This window comes from Delphinapterus leucas, chromosome 19 (assembly GCF_059928025.1).
Source record: "Delphinapterus leucas isolate spDelLeu-1000000601 "Yukka" chromosome 19, BTC_Dleu_Yukka2, whole genome shotgun sequence".
NCBI classification, from domain to species: domain Eukaryota; kingdom Metazoa; phylum Chordata; class Mammalia; order Artiodactyla; family Monodontidae; genus Delphinapterus; species Delphinapterus leucas.
Genome location: NC_143147.1, coordinates 30,943,653 through 30,958,620, shown reverse-complemented (window position 1 = coordinate 30,958,620; position 14,968 = coordinate 30,943,653). Strand labels below are relative to the sequence as shown.

The following is a 14,968-nucleotide window of genomic DNA, read 5'->3' as shown; positions in this document are numbered from 1 at the left end:
TCGGCGCTTGGCGCCCCGCCCAAGATCCGGCCCGTCGCTCACAGGGACGTGGCCCCGGAGGCTTCAGGGCCCGGGGCCCGCGGTCCCTTGGGCATCGCCCCTGCCCGCCCACGCGGCGCTAGGCGCCGCCCAGCCGCAGCCCGGGCCGGCCCTCCTGCCCGACAGCAGCTGGCCCGAAGCCACTGGGAGCCACCATCGTGTCGCCACGGCCCCTCAGCCCCGGCGAGGCCACCCTTGCCCGCACACCACCCGCCGAGCTCAGGAGCCCGCCCCTGGCGGCCGGCAGGCCCGGGGAAGCGGCCCCTGCCCTCGATCCCGCTCCCGCACCCGGCCGCGGCGGCGACACGGCGGGGGGCGGGGCTTTTGCCGGAGGGAGCTGTGGAGGGACACACCCACCGGCACACAGGTGGCGGCACCGGGGCGGGGCGCCGGTGGGGGCGGCCAGGTGCAGGTCGAGGGGCTCGCTGGCCGAAGGGACGGCAACCGGGCCCGCGGCGGAGCCTGGGTCCGGGCCAGGCACCCCGGGGGCGTCTGGGGTGCGGCTGCCTTCCAGGGCCGCCTTCTGGCCGCCTGGCGGGCCGGGCCGGCGGGGAGCGCCCCCTCCGGCGCGCGCGCCGTGGTGGGAGGGGCCTGAGGAGGCGGGGCCTGCAGCGGGGCCCCGGCGCGGGCGGAGCCGGCGGCCACCGCCCGCGGGCGAGTTAAAGGAGAAGGCGGAGCGGGAGGCAAAAAGCCTACAGCACCCGGTATTCCCAGGCGGTCTCCCATCCAAGTACTAACCAGGCCCGACCCTGCTTAGCTTCCGAGATCAGACGAGATCGGGCGCGTTCAGGGTGGTATGGCCGTAGACGGGGGCGGGGACGGCGGGCTGCCTCTTGAGGCCCACTTTCGCTGGCGCTTGCGCCTCACCGCCAGCCTGGCGGTCAGCCCGCCCCGGCAGGACCCCGTCGCCCGCCCAGGCAGGGGGAACGGAGGTCTCGGGTACCGGGCGGTGGCGGAGGCGGAGGGTTTGGCCACCCCCTCCCAGCCGAGGGCGGGCGTGACCCAGCGAACCCTTCGGCGCTTGGCGCCCCGCCCAAGATCCGGCCCGTCGCTCACAGGGACGTGGCCCCGGAGGCTTCAGGGCCCGGGGCCCGCGGTCCCTTGGGCATCGCCCCTGCCCGCCCACGCGGCGCTAGGCGCCGCCCAGCCGCAGTCCGGGCCGGCCCTCCTGCCCGACAGCAGCTGGCCCGAAGCCACTGGGAGCCACCATCGTGTCGCCACGGCCCCTCAGCCCCGGCGAGGCCACCCTTGCCCGCACACCACCCGCCGAGCTCAGGAGCCCGCCCCTGGCGGCCGGCAGGCCCGGGGAAGCGGCCCCTGCCCTCGATCCCGCTCCCGCACCCGGCCGCGGCGGCGACACGGCGGGGGGCGGGGCTTTTGCCGGAGGGAGCTGTGGAGGGACACACCCACCGGCACACAGGTGGCGGCACCGGGGCGGGGCGCCGGTGGGGGCGGCCAGGTGCAGGTCGAGGGGCTCGCTGGCCGAAGGGACGGCAACCGGGCCCGCGGCGGAGCCTGGGTCCGGGCCAGGCACCCCGGGGGCGTCTGGGGTGCGGCTGCCTTCCAGGGCCGCCTTCTGGCCGCCTGGCGGGCCGGGCCGGCGGGGAGCGCCCCCTCCGGCGCGCGCGCCGTGGTGGGAGGGGCCTGAGGAGGCGGGGCCTGCAGCGGGGCCCCGGCGCGGGCGGAGCCGGCGGCCACCGCCCGCGGGCGAGTTAAAGGAGAAGGCGGAGCGGGAGGCAAAAAGCCTACAGCACCCGGTATTCCCAGGCGGTCTCCCATCCAAGTACTAACCAGGCCCGACCCTGCTTAGCTTCCGAGATCAGACGAGATCGGGCGCGTTCAGGGTGGTATGGCCGTAGACGGGGGCGGGGACGGCGGGCTGCCTCTTGAGGCCCACTTTCGCTGGCGCTTGCGCCTCACCGCCAGCCTGGCGGTCAGCCCGCCCCGGCAGGACCCCGTCGCCCGCCCAGGCAGGGGGAACGGAGGTCTCGGGTACCGGGCGGTGGCGGAGGCGGAGGGTTTGGCCACCCCCTCCCAGCCGAGGGCGGGCGTGACCCAGCGAACCCTTCGGCGCTTGGCGCCCCGCCCAAGATCCGGCCCGTCGCTCACAGGGACGTGGCCCCGGAGGCTTCAGGGCCCGGGGCCCGCGGTCCCTTGGGCATCGCCCCTGCCCGCCCACGCGGCGCTAGGCGCCGCCCAGCCGCAGTCCGGGCCGGCCCTCCTGCCCGACAGCAGCTGGCCCGAAGCCACTGGGAGCCACCATCGTGTCGCCACGGCCCCTCAGCCCCGGCGAGGCCACCCTTGCCCGCACACCACCCGCCGAGCTCAGGAGCCCGCCCCTGGCGGCCGGCAGGCCCGGGGAAGCGGCCCCTGCCCTCGATCCCGCTCCCGCACCCGGCCGCGGCGGCGACACGGCGGGGGGCGGGGCTTTTGCCGGAGGGAGCTGTGGAGGGACACACCCACCGGCACACAGGTGGCGGCACCGGGGCGGGGCGCCGGTGGGGGCGGCCAGGTGCAGGTCGAGGGGCTCGCTGGCCGAAGGGACGGCAACCGGGCCCGCGGCGGAGCCTGGGTCCGGGCCAGGCACCCCGGGGGCGTCTGGGGTGCGGCTGCCTTCCAGGGCCGCCTTCTGGCCGCCTGGCGGGCCGGGCCGGCGGGGAGCGCCCCCTCCGGCGCGCGCGCCGTGGTGGGAGGGGCCTGAGGAGGCGGGGCCTGCAGCGGGGCCCCGGCGCGGGCGGAGCCGGCGGCCACCGCCCGCGGGCGAGTTAAAGGAGAAGGCGGAGCGGGAGGCAAAAAGCCTACAGCACCCGGTATTCCCAGGCGGTCTCCCATCCAAGTACTAACCAGGCCCGACCCTGCTTAGCTTCCGAGATCAGACGAGATCGGGCGCGTTCAGGGTGGTATGGCCGTAGACGGGGGCGGGGACGGCGGGCTGCCTCTTGAGGCCCACTTTCGCTGGCGCTTGCGCCTCACCGCCAGCCTGGCGGTCAGCCCGCCCCGGCAGGACCCCGTCGCCCGCCCAGGCAGGGGGAACGGAGGTCTCGGGTACCGGGCGGTGGCGGAGGCGGAGGGTTTGGCCACCCCCTCCCAGCCGAGGGCGGGCGTGACCCAGCGAACCCTTCGGCGCTTGGCGCCCCGCCCAAGATCCGGCCCGTCGCTCACAGGGACGTGGCCCCGGAGGCTTCAGGGCCCGGGGCCCGCGGTCCCTTGGGCATCGCCCCTGCCCGCCCACGCGGCGCTAGGCGCCGCCCAGCCGCAGTCCGGGCCGGCCCTCCTGCCCGACAGCAGCTGGCCCGAAGCCACTGGGAGCCACCATCGTGTCGCCACGGCCCCTCAGCCCCGGCGAGGCCACCCTTGCCCGCACACCACCCGCCGAGCTCAGGAGCCCGCCCCTGGCGGCCGGCAGGCCCGGGGAAGCGGCCCCTGCCCTCGATCCCGCTCCCGCACCCGGCCGCGGCGGCGACACGGCGGGGGGCGGGGCTTTTGCCGGAGGGAGCTGTGGAGGGACACACCCACCGGCACACAGGTGGCGGCACCGGGGCGGGGCGCCGGTGGGGGCGGCCAGGTGCAGGTCGAGGGGCTCGCTGGCCGAAGGGACGGCAACCGGGCCCGCGGCGGAGCCTGGGTCCGGGCCAGGCACCCCGGGGGCGTCTGGGGTGCGGCTGCCTTCCAGGGCCGCCTTCTGGCCGCCTGGCGGGCCGGGCCGGCGGGGAGCGCCCCCTCCGGCGCGCGCGCCGTGGTGGGAGGGGCCTGAGGAGGCGGGGCCTGCAGCGGGGCCCCGGCGCGGGCGGAGCCGGCGGCCACCGCCCGCGGGCGAGTTAAAGGAGAAGGCGGAGCGGGAGGCAAAAAGCCTACAGCACCCGGTATTCCCAGGCGGTCTCCCATCCAAGTACTAACCAGGCCCGACCCTGCTTAGCTTCCGAGATCAGACGAGATCGGGCGCGTTCAGGGTGGTATGGCCGTAGACGGGGGCGGGGACGGCGGGCTGCCTCTTGAGGCCCACTTTCGCTGGCGCTTGCGCCTCACCGCCAGCCTGGCGGTCAGCCCGCCCCGGCAGGACCCCGTCGCCCGCCCAGGCAGGGGGAACGGAGGTCTCGGGTACCGGGCGGTGGCGGAGGCGGAGGGTTTGGCCACCCCCTCCCAGCCGAGGGCGGGCGTGACCCAGCGAACCCTTCGGCGCTTGGCGCCCCGCCCAAGATCCGGCCCGTCGCTCACAGGGACGTGGCCCCGGAGGCTTCAGGGCCCGGGGCCCGCGGTCCCTTGGGCATCGCCCCTGCCCGCCCACGCGGCGCTAGGCGCCGCCCAGCCGCAGTCCGGGCCGGCCCTCCTGCCCGACAGCAGCTGGCCCGAAGCCACTGGGAGCCACCATCGTGTCGCCACGGCCCCTCAGCCCCGGCGAGGCCACCCTTGCCCGCACACCACCCGCCGAGCTCAGGAGCCCGCCCCTGGCGGCCGGCAGGCCCGGGGAAGCGGCCCCTGCCCTCGATCCCGCTCCCGCACCCGGCCGCGGCGGCGACACGGCGGGGGGCGGGGCTTTTGCCGGAGGGAGCTGTGGAGGGACACACCCACCGGCACACAGGTGGCGGCACCGGGGCGGGGCGCCGGTGGGGGCGGCCAGGTGCAGGTCGAGGGGCTCGCTGGCCGAAGGGACGGCAACCGGGCCCGCGGCGGAGCCTGGGTCCGGGCCAGGCACCCCGGGGGCGTCTGGGGTGCGGCTGCCTTCCAGGGCCGCCTTCTGGCCGCCTGGCGGGCCGGGCCGGCGGGGAGCGCCCCCTCCGGCGCGCGCGCCGTGGTGGGAGGGGCCTGAGGAGGCGGGGCCTGCAGCGGGGCCCCGGCGCGGGCGGAGCCGGCGGCCACCGCCCGCGGGCGAGTTAAAGGAGAAGGCGGAGCGGGAGGCAAAAAGCCTACAGCACCCGGTATTCCCAGGCGGTCTCCCATCCAAGTACTAACCAGGCCCGACCCTGCTTAGCTTCCGAGATCAGACGAGATCGGGCGCGTTCAGGGTGGTATGGCCGTAGACGGGGGCGGGGACGGCGGGCTGCCTCTTGAGGCCCACTTTCGCTGGCGCTTGCGCCTCACCGCCAGCCTGGCGGTCAGCCCGCCCCGGCAGGACCCCGTCGCCCGCCCAGGCAGGGGGAACGGAGGTCTCGGGTACCGGGCGGTGGCGGAGGCGGAGGGTTTGGCCACCCCCTCCCAGCCGAGGGCGGGCGTGAGCCAGCGAACCCTTCGGCGCTTGGCGCCCCGCCCAAGATCCGGCCCGTCGCTCACAGGGACGTGGCCCCGGAGGCTTCAGGGCCCGGGGCCCGCGGTCCCTTGGGCATCGCCCCTGCCCGCCCACGCGGCGCTAGGCGCCGCCCAGCCGCAGCCCGGGCCGGCCCTCCTGCCCGACAGCAGCTGGCCCGAAGCCACTGGGAGCCACCATCGTGTCGCCACGGCCCCTCAGCCCCGGCGAGGCCACCCTTGCCCGCACACCACCCGCCGAGCTCAGGAGCCCGCCCCTGGCGGCCGGCAGGCCCGGGGAAGCGGCCCCTGCCCTCGATCCCGCTCCCGCACCCGGCCGCGGCGGCGACACGGCGGGGGGCGGGGCTTTTGCCGGAGGGAGCTGTGGAGGGACACACCCACCGGCACACAGGTGGCGGCACCGGGGCGGGGCGCCGGTGGGGGCGGCCAGGTGCAGGTCGAGGGGCTCGCTGGCCGAAGGGACGGCAACCGGGCCCGCGGCGGAGCCTGGGTCCGGGCCAGGCACCCCGGGGGCGTCTGGGGTGCGGCTGCCTTCCAGGGCCGCCTTCTGGCCGCCTGGCGGGCCGGGCCGGCGGGGAGCGCCCCCTCCGGCGCGCGCGCCGTGGTGGGAGGGGCCTGAGGAGGCGGGGCCTGCAGCGGGGCCCCGGCGCGGGCGGAGCCGGCGGCCACCGCCCGCGGGCGAGTTAAAGGAGAAGGCGGAGCGGGAGGCAAAAAGCCTACAGCACCCGGTATTCCCAGGCGGTCTCCCATCCAAGTACTAACCAGGCCCGACCCTGCTTAGCTTCCGAGATCAGACGAGATCGGGCGCGTTCAGGGTGGTATGGCCGTAGACGGGGGCGGGGACGGCGGGCTGCCTCTTGAGGCCCACTTTCGCTGGCGCTTGCGCCTCACCGCCAGCCTGGCGGTCAGCCCGCCCCGGCAGGACCCCGTCGCCCGCCCAGGCAGGGGGAACGGAGGTCTCGGGTACCGGGCGGTGGCGGAGGCGGAGGGTTTGGCCACCCCCTCCCAGCCGAGGGCGGGCGTGAGCCAGCGAACCCTTCGGCGCTTGGCGCCCCGCCCAAGATCCGGCCCGTCGCTCACAGGGACGTGGCCCCGGAGGCTTCAGGGCCCGGGGCCCGCGGTCCCTTGGGCATCGCCCCTGCCCGCCCACGCGGCGCTAGGCGCCGCCCAGCCGCAGCCCGGGCCGGCCCTCCTGCCCGACAGCAGCTGGCCCGAAGCCACTGGGAGCCACCATCGTGTCGCCACGGCCCCTCAGCCCCGGCGAGGCCACCCTTGCCCGCACACCACCCGCCGAGCTCAGGAGCCCGCCCCTGGCGGCCGGCAGGCCCGGGGAAGCGGCCCCTGCCCTCGATCCCGCTCCCGCACCCGGCCGCGGCGGCGACACGGCGGGGGGCGGGGCTTTTGCCGGAGGGAGCTGTGGAGGGACACACCCACCGGCACACAGGTGGCGGCACCGGGGCGGGGCGCCGGTGGGGGCGGCCAGGTGCAGGTCGAGGGGCTCGCTGGCCGAAGGGACGGCAACCGGGCCCGCGGCGGAGCCTGGGTCCGGGCCAGGCACCCCGGGGGCGTCTGGGGTGCGGCTGCCTTCCAGGGCCGCCTTCTGGCCGCCTGGCGGGCCGGGCCGGCGGGGAGCGCCCCCTCCGGCGCGCGCGCCGTGGTGGGAGGGGCCTGAGGAGGCGGGGCCTGCAGCGGGGCCCCGGCGCGGGCGGAGCCGGCGGCCACCGCCCGCGGGCGAGTTAAAGGAGAAGGCGGAGCGGGAGGCAAAAAGCCTACAGCACCCGGTATTCCCAGGCGGTCTCCCATCCAAGTACTAACCAGGCCCGACCCTGCTTAGCTTCCGAGATCAGACGAGATCGGGCGCGTTCAGGGTGGTATGGCCGTAGACGGGGGCGGGGACGGCGGGCTGCCTCTTGAGGCCCACTTTCGCTGGCGCTTGCGCCTCACCGCCAGCCTGGCGGTCAGCCCGCCCCGGCAGGACCCCGTCGCCCGCCCAGGCAGGGGGAACGGAGGTCTCGGGTACCGGGCGGTGGCGGAGGCGGAGGGTTTGGCCACCCCCTCCCAGCCGAGGGCGGGCGTGACCCAGCGAACCCTTCGGCGCTTGGCGCCCCGCCCAAGATCCGGCCCGTCGCTCACAGGGACGTGGCCCCGGAGGCTTCAGGGCCCGGGGCCCGCGGTCCCTTGGGCATCGCCCCTGCCCGCCCACGCGGCGCTAGGCGCCGCCCAGCCGCAGCCCGGGCCGGCCCTCCTGCCCGACAGCAGCTGGCCCGAAGCCACTGGGAGCCACCATCGTGTCGCCACGGCCCCTCAGCCCCGGCGAGGCCACCCTTGCCCGCACACCACCCGCCGAGCTCAGGAGCCCGCCCCTGGCGGCCGGCAGGCCCGGGGAAGCGGCCCCTGCCCTCGATCCCGCTCCCGCACCCGGCCGCGGCGGCGACACGGCGGGGGGCGGGGCTTTTGCCGGAGGGAGCTGTGGAGGGACACACCCACCGGCACACAGGTGGCGGCACCGGGGCGGGGCGCCGGTGGGGGCGGCCAGGTGCAGGTCGAGGGGCTCGCTGGCCGAAGGGACGGCAACCGGGCCCGCGGCGGAGCCTGGGTCCGGGCCAGGCACCCCGGGGGCGTCTGGGGTGCGGCTGCCTTCCAGGGCCGCCTTCTGGCCGCCTGGCGGGCCGGGCCGGCGGGGAGCGCCCCCTCCGGCGCGCGCGCCGTGGTGGGAGGGGCCTGAGGAGGCGGGGCCTGCAGCGGGGCCCCGGCGCGGGCGGAGCCGGCGGCCACCGCCCGCGGGCGAGTTAAAGGAGAAGGCGGAGCGGGAGGCAAAAAGCCTACAGCACCCGGTATTCCCAGGCGGTCTCCCATCCAAGTACTAACCAGGCCCGACCCTGCTTAGCTTCCGAGATCAGACGAGATCGGGCGCGTTCAGGGTGGTATGGCCGTAGACGGGGGCGGGGACGGCGGGCTGCCTCTTGAGGCCCACTTTCGCTGGCGCTTGCGCCTCACCGCCAGCCTGGCGGTCAGCCCGCCCCGGCAGGACCCCGTCGCCCGCCCAGGCAGGGGGAACGGAGGTCTCGGGTACCGGGCGGTGGCGGAGGCGGAGGGTTTGGCCACCCCCTCCCAGCCGAGGGCGGGCGTGAGCCAGCGAACCCTTCGGCGCTTGGCGCCCCGCCCAAGATCCGGCCCGTCGCTCACAGGGACGTGGCCCCGGAGGCTTCAGGGCCCGGGGCCCGCGGTCCCTTGGGCATCGCCCCTGCCCGCCCACGCGGCGCTAGGCGCCGCCCAGCCGCAGCCCGGGCCGGCCCTCCTGCCCGACAGCAGCTGGCCCGAAGCCACTGGGAGCCACCATCGTGTCGCCACGGCCCCTCAGCCCCGGCGAGGCCACCCTTGCCCGCACACCACCCGCCGAGCTCAGGAGCCCGCCCCTGGCGGCCGGCAGGCCCGGGGAAGCGGCCCCTGCCCTCGAACCCGCTCCCGCACCCGGCCGCGGCGGCGACACGGCGGGGGGCGGGGCTTTTGCCGGAGGGAGCTGTGGAGGGACACACCCACCGGCACACAGGTGGCGGCACCGGGGCGGGGCGCCGGTGGGGGCGGCCAGGTGCAGGTCGAGGGGCTCGCTGGCCGAAGGGACGGCAACCGGGCCCGCGGTGGAGCCTGGGTCCGGGCCAGGCACCCCGGGGGCGTCTGGGGTGCGGCTGCCTTCCAGGGCCGCCTTCTGGCCGCCTGGCGGGCCGGGCCGGCGGGGAGCGCCCCCTCCGGCGCGCGCGCCGTGGTGGGAGGGGCCTGAGGAGGCGGGGCCTGCAGCGGGGCCCCGGCGCGGGCGGAGCCGGCGGCCACCGCCCGCGGGCGAGTTAAAGGAGAAGGCGGAGCGGGAGGCAAAAAGCCTACAGCACCCGGTATTCCCAGGCGGTCTCCCATCCAAGTACTAACCAGGCCCGACCCTGCTTAGCTTCCGAGATCAGACGAGATCGGGCGCGTTCAGGGTGGTATGGCCGTAGACGGGGGCGGGGACGGCGGGCTGCCTCTTGAGGCCCACTTTCGCTGGCGCTTGCGCCTCACCGCCAGCCTGGCGGTCAGCCCGCCCCGGCAGGACCCCGTCGCCCGCCCAGGCAGGGGGAACGGAGGTCTCGGGTACCGGGCGGTGGCGGAGGCGGAGGGTTTGGCCACCCCCTCCCAGCCGAGGGCGGGCGTGACCCAGCGAACCCTTCGGCGCTTGGCGCCCCGCCCAAGATCCGGCCCGTCGCTCACAGGGACGTGGCCCCGGAGGCTTCAGGGCCCGGGGCCCGCGGTCCCTTGGGCATCGCCCCTGCCCGCCCACGCGGCGCTAGGCGCCGCCCAGCCGCAGTCCGGGCCGGCCCTCCTGCCCGACAGCAGCTGGCCCGAAGCCACTGGGAGCCACCATCGTGTCGCCACGGCCCCTCAGCCCCGGCGAGGCCACCCTTGCCCGCACACCACCCGCCGAGCTCAGGAGCCCGCCCCTGGCGGCCGGCAGGCCCGGGGAAGCGGCCCCTGCCCTCGATCCCGCTCCCGCACCCGGCCGCGGCGGCGACACGGCGGGGGGCGGGGCTTTTGCCGGAGGGAGCTGTGGAGGGACACACCCACCGGCACACAGGTGGCGGCACCGGGGCGGGGCGCCGGTGGGGGCGGCCAGGTGCAGGTCGAGGGGCTCGCTGGCCGAAGGGACGGCAACCGGGCCCGCGGCGGAGCCTGGGTCCGGGCCAGGCACCCCGGGGGCGTCTGGGGTGCGGCTGCCTTCCAGGGCCGCCTTCTGGCCGCCTGGCGGGCCGGGCCGGCGGGGAGCGCCCCCTCCGGCGCGCGCGCCGTGGTGGGAGGGGCCTGAGGAGGCGGGGCCTGCAGCGGGGCCCCGGCGCGGGCGGAGCCGGCGGCCACCGCCCGCGGGCGAGTTAAAGGAGAAGGCGGAGCGGGAGGCAAAAAGCCTACAGCACCCGGTATTCCCAGGCGGTCTCCCATCCAAGTACTAACCAGGCCCGACCCTGCTTAGCTTCCGAGATCAGACGAGATCGGGCGCGTTCAGGGTGGTATGGCCGTAGACGGGGGCGGGGACGGCGGGCTGCCTCTTGAGGCCCACTTTCGCTGGCGCTTGCGCCTCACCGCCAGCCTGGCGGTCAGCCCGCCCCGGCAGGACCCCGTCGCCCGCCCAGGCAGGGGGAACGGAGGTCTCGGGTACCGGGCGGTGGCGGAGGCGGAGGGTTTGGCCACCCCCTCCCAGCCGAGGGCGGGCGTGAGCCAGCGAACCCTTCGGCGCTTGGCGCCCCGCCCAAGATCCGGCCCGTCGCTCACAGGGACGTGGCCCCGGAGGCTTCAGGGCCCGGGGCCCGCGGTCCCTTGGGCATCGCCCCTGCCCGCCCACGCGGCGCTAGGCGCCGCCCAGCCGCAGCCCGGGCCGGCCCTCCTGCCCGACAGCAGCTGGCCCGAAGCCACTGGGAGCCACCATCGTGTCGCCACGGCCCCTCAGCCCCGGCGAGGCCACCCTTGCCCGCACACCACCCGCCGAGCTCAGGAGCCCGCCCCTGGCGGCCGGCAGGCCCGGGGAAGCGGCCCCTGCCCTCGAACCCGCTCCCGCACCCGGCCGCGGCGGCGACACGGCGGGGGGCGGGGCTTTTGCCGGAGGGAGCTGTGGAGGGACACACCCACCGGCACACAGGTGGCGGCACCGGGGCGGGGCGCCGGTGGGGGCGGCCAGGTGCAGGTCGAGGGGCTCGCTGGCCGAAGGGACGGCAACCGGGCCCGCGGTGGAGCCTGGGTCCGGGCCAGGCACCCCGGGGGCGTCTGGGGTGCGGCTGCCTTCCAGGGCCGCCTTCTGGCCGCCTGGCGGGCCGGGCCGGCGGGGAGCGCCCCCTCCGGCGCGCGCGCCGTGGTGGGAGGGGCCTGAGGAGGCGGGGCCTGCAGCGGGGCCCCGGCGCGGGCGGAGCCGGCGGCCACCGCCCGCGGGCGAGTTAAAGGAGAAGGCGGAGCGGGAGGCAAAAAGCCTACAGCACCCGGTATTCCCAGGCGGTCTCCCATCCAAGTACTAACCAGGCCCGACCCTGCTTAGCTTCCGAGATCAGACGAGATCGGGCGCGTTCAGGGTGGTATGGCCGTAGACGGGGGCGGGGACGGCGGGCTGCCTCTTGAGGCCCACTTTCGCTGGCGCTTGCGCCTCACCGCCAGCCTGGCGGTCAGCCCGCCCCGGCAGGACCCCGTCGCCCGCCCAGGCAGGGGGAACGGAGGTCTCGGGTACCGGGCGGTGGCGGAGGCGGAGGGTTTGGCCACCCCCTCCCAGCCGAGGGCGGGCGTGACCCAGCGAACCCTTCGGCGCTTGGCGCCCCGCCCAAGATCCGGCCCGTCGCTCACAGGGACGTGGCCCCGGAGGCTTCAGGGCCCGGGGCCCGCGGCCCCTTGGGCATCGCCCCTGCCCGCCCACGCGGCGCTAGGCGCCGCCCAGCCGCAGTCCGGGCCGGCCCTCCTGCCCGACAGCAGCTGGCCCGAAGCCACTGGGAGCCACCATCGTGTCGCCACGGCCCCTCAGCCCCGGCGAGGCCACCCTTGCCCGCACACCACCCGCCGAGCTCAGGAGCCCGCCCCTGGCGGCCGGCAGGCCCGGGGAAGCGGCCCCTGCCCTCGATCCCGCTCCCGCACCCGGCCGCGGCGGCGACACGGCGGGGGGCGGGGCTTTTGCCGGAGGGAGCTGTGGAGGGACACACCCACCGGCACACAGGTGGCGGCACCGGGGCGGGGCGCCGGTGGGGGCGGCCAGGTGCAGGTCGAGGGGCTCGCTGGCCGAAGGGACGGCAACCGGGCCCGCGGCGGAGCCTGGGTCCGGGCCAGGCACCCCGGGGGCGTCTGGGGTGCGGCTGCCTTCCAGGGCCGCCTTCTGGCCGCCTGGCGGGCCGGGCCGGCGGGGAGCGCCCCCTCCGGCGCGCGCGCCGTGGTGGGAGGGGCCTGAGGAGGCGGGGCCTGCAGCGGGGCCCCGGCGCGGGCGGAGCCGGCGGCCACCGCCCGCGGGCGAGTTAAAGGAGAAGGCGGAGCGGGAGGCAAAAAGCCTACAGCACCCGGTATTCCCAGGCGGTCTCCCATCCAAGTACTAACCAGGCCCGACCCTGCTTAGCTTCCGAGATCAGACGAGATCGGGCGCGTTCAGGGTGGTATGGCCGTAGACGGGGGCGGGGACGGCGGGCTGCCTCTTGAGGCCCACTTTCGCTGGCGCTTGCGCCTCACCGCCAGCCTGGCGGTCAGCCCGCCCCGGCAGGACCCCGTCGCCCGCCCAGGCAGGGGGAACGGAGGTCTCGGGTACCGGGCGGTGGCGGAGGCGGAGGGTTTGGCCACCCCCTCCCAGCCGAGGGCGGGCGTGACCCAGCGAACCCTTCGGCGCTTGGCGCCCCGCCCAAGATCCGGCCCGTCGCTCACAGGGACGTGGCCCCGGAGGCTTCAGGGCCCGGGGCCCGCGGTCCCTTGGGCATCGCCCCTGCCCGCCCACGCGGCGCTAGGCGCCGCCCAGCCGCAGCCCGGGCCGGCCCTCCTGCCCGACAGCAGCTGGCCCGAAGCCACTGGGAGCCACCATCGTGTCGCCACGGCCCCTCAGCCCCGGCGAGGCCACCCTTGCCCGCACACCACCCGCCGAGCTCAGGAGCCCGCCCCTGGCGGCCGGCAGGCCCGGGGAAGCGGCCCCTGCCCTCGATCCCGCTCCCGCACCCGGCCGCGGCGGCGACACGGCGGGGGGCGGGGCTTTTGCCGGAGGGAGCTGTGGAGGGACACACCCACCGGCACACAGGTGGCGGCACCGGGGCGGGGCGCCGGTGGGGGCGGCCAGGTGCAGGTCGAGGGGCTCGCTGGCCGAAGGGACGGCAACCGGGCCCGCGGCGGAGCCTGGGTCCGGGCCAGGCACCCCGGGGGCGTCTGGGGTGCGGCTGCCTTCCAGGGCCGCCTTCTGGCCGCCTGGCGGGCCGGGCCGGCGGGGAGCGCCCCCTCCGGCGCGCGCGCCGTGGTGGGAGGGGCCTGAGGAGGCGGGGCCTGCAGCGGGGCCCCGGCGCGGGCGGAGCCGGCGGCCACCGCCCGCGGGCGAGTTAAAGGAGAAGGCGGAGCGGGAGGCAAAAAGCCTACAGCACCCGGTATTCCCAGGCGGTCTCCCATCCAAGTACTAACCAGGCCCGACCCTGCTTAGCTTCCGAGATCAGACGAGATCGGGCGCGTTCAGGGTGGTATGGCCGTAGACGGGGGCGGGGACGGCGGGCTGCCTCTTGAGGCCCACTTTCGCTGGCGCTTGCGCCTCACCGCCAGCCTGGCGGTCAGCCCGCCCCGGCAGGACCCCGTCGCCCGCCCAGGCAGGGGGAACGGAGGTCTCGGGTACCGGGCGGTGGCGGAGGCGGAGGGTTTGGCCACCCCCTCCCAGCCGAGGGCGGGCGTGACCCAGCGAACCCTTCGGCGCTTGGCGCCCCGCCCAAGATCCGGCCCGTCGCTCACAGGGACGTGGCCCCGGAGGCTTCAGGGCCCGGGGCCCGCGGTCCCTTGGGCATCGCCCCTGCCCGCCCACGCGGCGCTAGGCGCCGCCCAGCCGCAGCCCGGGCCGGCCCTCCTGCCCGACAGCAGCTGGCCCGAAGCCACTGGGAGCCACCATCGTGTCGCCACGGCCCCTCAGCCCCGGCGAGGCCACCCTTGCCCGCACACCACCCGCCGAGCTCAGGAGCCCGCCCCTGGCGGCCGGCAGGCCCGGGGAAGCGGCCCCTGCCCTCGATCCCGCTCCCGCACCCGGCCGCGGCGGCGACACGGCGGGGGGCGGGGCTTTTGCCGGAGGGAGCTGTGGAGGGACACACCCACCGGCACACAGGTGGCGGCACCGGGGCGGGGCGCCGGTGGGGGCGGCCAGGTGCAGGTCGAGGGGCTCGCTGGCCGAAGGGACGGCAACCGGGCCCGCGGCGGAGCCTGGGTCCGGGCCAGGCACCCCGGGGGCGTCTGGGGTGCGGCTGCCTTCCAGGGCCGCCTTCTGGCCGCCTGGCGGGCCGGGCCGGCGGGGAGCGCCCCCTCCGGCGCGCGCGCCGTGGTGGGAGGGGCCTGAGGAGGCGGGGCCTGCAGCGGGGCCCCGGCGCGGGCGGAGCCGGCGGCCACCGCCCGCGGGCGAGTTAAAGGAGAAGGCGGAGCGGGAGGCAAAAAGCCTACAGCACCCGGTATTCCCAGGCGGTCTCCCATCCAAGTACTAACCAGGCCCGACCCTGCTTAGCTTCCGAGATCAGACGAGATCGGGCGCGTTCAGGGTGGTATGGCCGTAGACGGGGGCGGGGACGGCGGGCTGCCTCTTGAGGCCCACTTTCGCTGGCGCTTGCGCCTCACCGCCAGCCTGGCGGTCAGCCCGCCCCGGCAGGACCCCGTCGCCCGCCCAGGCAGGGGGAACGGAGGTCTCGGGTACCGGGCGGTGGCGGAGGCGGAGGGTTTGGCCACCCCCTCCCAGCCGAGGGCGGGCGTGACCCAGCGAACCCTTCGGCGCTTGGCGCCCCGCCCAAGATCCGGCCCGTCGCTCACAGGGACGTGGCCCCGGAGGCTTCAGGGCCCGGGGCCCGCGGTCCCTTGGGCATCGCCCCTGCCCGCCCACGCGGCGCTAGGCGCCGCCCAGCCGCAGTCCGGGCCGGCCCTCCTGCCCGACAGCAGCTGGCCCGAAGCCACTGGGAGCCACCATCGTGTCGCCACGGCCCCTCAGCCCCGGCGA

The 14,968-nt window shown here is 77.4% G+C and overlaps 14 non-coding genes across 14 annotated transcripts; all 14 read right to left on the bottom strand.

Annotated features, from left to right (window-relative positions):
• Positions 1-728: 728 nt before the first annotated feature.
• On the bottom strand, positions 729-847 carry LOC149746378 (5S ribosomal RNA). Its single transcript, XR_016389408.1, has one exon. It is a non-coding gene; the product is annotated as a 5S ribosomal RNA (ribosomal RNA).
• Positions 848-1,781: 934 nt separating this feature from the next.
• LOC149746377 (5S ribosomal RNA) lies at positions 1,782-1,900 on the bottom strand. The gene has a single exon (XR_016389407.1). It is a non-coding gene; the product is annotated as a 5S ribosomal RNA (ribosomal RNA).
• A 934-nt stretch (positions 1,901-2,834) lies between these two features.
• Positions 2,835-2,953, bottom strand: LOC149746376 (5S ribosomal RNA). Its single transcript, XR_016389405.1, has one exon. It is a non-coding gene; the product is annotated as a 5S ribosomal RNA (ribosomal RNA).
• Positions 2,954-3,887: 934 nt separating this feature from the next.
• On the bottom strand, positions 3,888-4,006 carry LOC149746375 (5S ribosomal RNA). The gene has a single exon (XR_016389404.1). It is a non-coding gene; the product is annotated as a 5S ribosomal RNA (ribosomal RNA).
• Positions 4,007-4,940: 934 nt separating this feature from the next.
• Positions 4,941-5,059, bottom strand: LOC149746374 (5S ribosomal RNA). Its single transcript, XR_016389403.1, has one exon. It is a non-coding gene; the product is annotated as a 5S ribosomal RNA (ribosomal RNA).
• Positions 5,060-5,993: 934 nt separating this feature from the next.
• Positions 5,994-6,112, bottom strand: LOC149746373 (5S ribosomal RNA). Its single transcript, XR_016389402.1, has one exon. It is a non-coding gene; the product is annotated as a 5S ribosomal RNA (ribosomal RNA).
• Positions 6,113-7,046: 934 nt separating this feature from the next.
• LOC149746372 (5S ribosomal RNA) lies at positions 7,047-7,165 on the bottom strand. Its single transcript, XR_016389401.1, has one exon. It is a non-coding gene; the product is annotated as a 5S ribosomal RNA (ribosomal RNA).
• A 934-nt stretch (positions 7,166-8,099) lies between these two features.
• LOC149746371 (5S ribosomal RNA) lies at positions 8,100-8,218 on the bottom strand. Its single transcript, XR_016389400.1, has one exon. It is a non-coding gene; the product is annotated as a 5S ribosomal RNA (ribosomal RNA).
• Positions 8,219-9,152: 934 nt separating this feature from the next.
• Positions 9,153-9,271, bottom strand: LOC149746370 (5S ribosomal RNA). The gene has a single exon (XR_016389399.1). It is a non-coding gene; the product is annotated as a 5S ribosomal RNA (ribosomal RNA).
• A 934-nt stretch (positions 9,272-10,205) lies between these two features.
• Positions 10,206-10,324, bottom strand: LOC149746369 (5S ribosomal RNA). The gene has a single exon (XR_016389398.1). It is a non-coding gene; the product is annotated as a 5S ribosomal RNA (ribosomal RNA).
• A 934-nt stretch (positions 10,325-11,258) lies between these two features.
• On the bottom strand, positions 11,259-11,377 carry LOC149746368 (5S ribosomal RNA). Its single transcript, XR_016389397.1, has one exon. It is a non-coding gene; the product is annotated as a 5S ribosomal RNA (ribosomal RNA).
• A 934-nt stretch (positions 11,378-12,311) lies between these two features.
• Positions 12,312-12,430, bottom strand: LOC149746367 (5S ribosomal RNA). The gene has a single exon (XR_016389396.1). It is a non-coding gene; the product is annotated as a 5S ribosomal RNA (ribosomal RNA).
• Positions 12,431-13,364: 934 nt separating this feature from the next.
• Positions 13,365-13,483, bottom strand: LOC149746366 (5S ribosomal RNA). The gene has a single exon (XR_016389394.1). It is a non-coding gene; the product is annotated as a 5S ribosomal RNA (ribosomal RNA).
• A 934-nt stretch (positions 13,484-14,417) lies between these two features.
• Positions 14,418-14,536, bottom strand: LOC149746365 (5S ribosomal RNA). The gene has a single exon (XR_016389393.1). It is a non-coding gene; the product is annotated as a 5S ribosomal RNA (ribosomal RNA).
• Positions 14,537-14,968: the final 432 nt, after the last annotated feature.